This window comes from Gossypium hirsutum, chromosome A13 (assembly GCF_007990345.1).
Source record: "Gossypium hirsutum isolate 1008001.06 chromosome A13, Gossypium_hirsutum_v2.1, whole genome shotgun sequence".
NCBI classification, from domain to species: domain Eukaryota; kingdom Viridiplantae; phylum Streptophyta; class Magnoliopsida; order Malvales; family Malvaceae; genus Gossypium; species Gossypium hirsutum.
In genome coordinates, this window is record NC_053436.1 from 51133559 (window position 1) to 51137367 (window position 3809).

Genomic DNA, 3809 nt, shown 5'->3' on the forward strand with positions numbered 1-3809 from the left:
CCAACTATCAGAACGATCACTTAACACAGACTATACAACTACGCTCTCGCTGCTCACTCTAGTTCCAAAACACTTCCACATTTAACCTAAGGTTTCAAGTACAGCACATGCCATATAGAAATGCATAGGCCCAACATCAATTAATGCAGAGTGAGGTACATTGCGGATAAAGAACGTACCCGTATCAACATTTGGGGCATCTTCATACTCTCGGTGACGTGCAGCATAAACTAGTGCTAGCTGCCTCGACTCAGTATAACCAGCACCTCTACCCTATGCTCCACAGCCACGGCCCAAACCATTTCCACCCCTAGCCTGACCACGGCCTCTTTGTGGCTGCTGAGGAATATCCATACCAATAGCTTGCATCTAATTTGGCCTCCGTGGACAATCTTTGATATGGTGCTCCGAAGATCCGCACCTAAAACATGCCCCAATCCTTCTCCAGCACTCACCTTGATAGCGTTTCCCACAATCAGCGCAAAGCTGCGGTCTAGCAATAGCAACAGAGGCCTCAACTCTGCTCGGCCCATCAACTTTGGGCTTTTTCTTATGCCTCTGTAAGGAACTCGAGAGCTCTGAATCCCTCTTGTTCCTACCCCTTTCCTTTTCATGATTCTGGCGCTCAGCGTGCTTCATATCCTTGGTGATCTTCGGCTTATCCACTAAAGCAGCAAACTCTCGCTCCCTCTATGGAGCTATCAAAACCCGTATTCAGTTGCCACCATCCCACGCGCATAGCGGCTAAGTTGCAAAAATTCAGCTTCGTATTCATCATTGAGTCAAATTCAGAAACTCTCTCCTCTGAGCATCCACATGACTAGCGCCCACATATTTTCCTTGGAATGCAGTCTTGAAAAATTCCTAGGTCAAACAATCGGCTAGAGTGCCCTCTTTGACAGTAAGCCGCCACTGGTAAGCCTCATCTCTCAATAGTGATACTGCACCTTTTAGTTTATGCTCGGGGGTGTAGTCGAGGTCATCCATGATCCTCTCCATGGCCTCGATCCAATATTAAGCCACATTAGAGGCCACTCCAACAATACCCCTGCATATGTCAGCCCTATTAGACCTGAGTTGTTTCATAACCCACGACCCACTGTACTAGTACTAGGCTCAGTGGCCCTTTCTAGAATCCTCAACATCACTTGGGACAGTGTGTCATTCCCAGCCACTCGATTTTGAGACTCCGTCTCAGTTATAGGTGAAGCTAGTGCCTCTCTAGCTTCCTCATTAGGCTGGTGTCCAGCTGACAAAAACTCAGCCCTAGCACTCCCACAGCCTCTGCCGCGGCCTCTTCGATGAGTACCTCTGGTGCTCATTATCGAATGTGCTTAGTCTGTTTTAACATTTTTATGCTAGTCAATTTATTGTTCCAGTATTTATTATAGATATCTTATGAACAATATTATCTTAGAGTCTGTTAAAATATTTCCAAATTATATCAATCACTTTAAATCATTTGAAACAATTCTGTTAAAATTTCCACATCTTGTAAAAGCCCAAAATCCACAGAGAGTTTTGTAACCTAGCTCTGATACCACTAAATGTAACACCCCATACTCGGCCTAGAGGTTATGGCCGAATCTGTGATGTCACATTGGAGTGTGTTTTGAAAAGCATTGTTTCATTGGAAATGTCTATTTTAACATAAAACCTCGTCATGATTTTGACAAGTCAATCTATCTTGTTCATTATTAAAACTCCATCTGGTTTAGTAAAACGTAAGTCAACTTAGATTGTGATTACCCTTTTTTGAGAAAAATAGTGTTTGTTGCAGAAGCTTTTTAAGCAAGTTGCGTAGGCGTGACAGTTGGAAATCATTTATCTTTTGAAAACTCGAGTCCTACTGCTAACAGGTGTAAACTAATATTATTAATTTCCCCAAATTAAAAAAATATACTTAGAACGGCCTTATTACAAAAAAACCAAAATAAAATCTCAATTATAATATTAAAAGAAAACTTCGTCGAATGGCCACCTCGGAGTCCTCTGCCGCCTCGATCCATCTAAGCCTGGGGATTTCCTGCACAGTTAATAGATTGGTGAGTTTACAAAAACTCAGTGTGTGAAATCCCATAAAAAAATACAGTCAGAGTAAACACAATTTGGGCCTAAACCCTTTCAATTTCAGTTAAGGGCCTTAGCCCCTCTTTCAACAGCAATAACAGTCTCGGCCTGAGCCCATTTTAGTATTAGTGGCGGTCTGGGCCTTAGCCCATTTTAGAACAGCATGAAAACAAATAATCCTACCCAATCCATTTGCTACATACCATCTCTGTACCAGCCCTACAGACCATGTGGGGATATAATCGACCCACCAATCCTACACACCAAGTCGTATCGGTTGTAGCCTAAATTAACCATTCAATGCAACATAATATAAATGAACATACAGTAAAAATGGCATGCTTAAACAGTCATACAACACATAAGGGAAAAACAATCATCTTATCGAACTAAGGGTCCAGTTTCATTTACCGGCCCAACAGTAGGTCCACAATCTTCTTGGGCAACCCATACATCCTTAACAGTCAATCGGTGATAATGGTCCCACGGCCCATATTTCGAGCCCTTGTGGGCCCACACGCTCGTGTGGCCCACATAGACGAAACTGGCCTTAACCGTGTGGTTCACACAGCCTAGCCCAATAGTAACCACACTTTTGTGGGTTCGTTTCCGTGTGAGGCCCACAGGCCCATTGGGTTTACATGGCCCAGTTTGGCCCAAAATGGCCCAATACCAATTTGGGCCATGAAAATGCTCATGGCCATCTCATCGACCACATGGCTGTGTTTTGTCACACGGCCTGGCACACGGGCGCCCACATGGCCGTGTGGTGTTGACAACCCACTTTCTGGCTTTTCAGCCTCTGTAGTTTTACACTTAATGACAGTCTTACACACACCTATTTACGAGACCAGAAACCACGACCACCAACCTATATCGAATCAAGACCTTCGATTAGTTTATAATCAACAAGATTAACACCCTCATTTAAACACCCATCTGTAAAATATACTGATACTTGCCTTGACTGAATAAGTGTGGTTTCAACCTACCCAACACGCTGACAAAGATTACTGACAGCCTCATTGATGGTTATCTACACATAAAGCGAATTCACTACTCGCGTTACTTGTACATATGAGTTGAATCCATATATCCCAGCCTATGGAAAACGCAAACCCCAAAGCGAGAAAAAGGAATATTTGGCAAATACCAACCCAAGCCAACATATTCCAATTTAGGTCAATCACTACAAATAGTATTACCTTCAGTCAAGAATGAATGAAAAGGTTCGAATCGTTTCTACAGCAATCGAGAACTCATCCACTCCTCGCGACTCACTTAAACCCGAAAGAACACCATAACCAAAAGAAAGAAGAAGATAAGAATCAGCACTTAGAGAAATAGAGGAAATTAGCAGAAAGAGCAGAGTCACAGATACTTACCAACCGATATCTAGCCAATGGAAAATGATCGAGTGAAAGGGAAAAGAGGATAAAATCGAGAGAGATGAGAGGGTACTCCACTAAGGCTTGAGAGAGAGGGAGAGTAGAAGAGAATCGACAATGAAGGACTAGGGAAAGGATTTATGGGTAAAATAATATTAGGCTACAAAGGAGGTAAATTTTCGGTTACACAAAACTGAATATGAGTAAAGGCAAAGTACCAATAATATTCAAGAGGAGATAAGTGAGGGAGAGAGAAGAAGTTGATCAAGAAAAGCACGATAATGGAGAGCAAAAAAAAAACCAAACTCCCTGAATGGACACTAGTGGTACTTGGTGACCAAACAAACAATA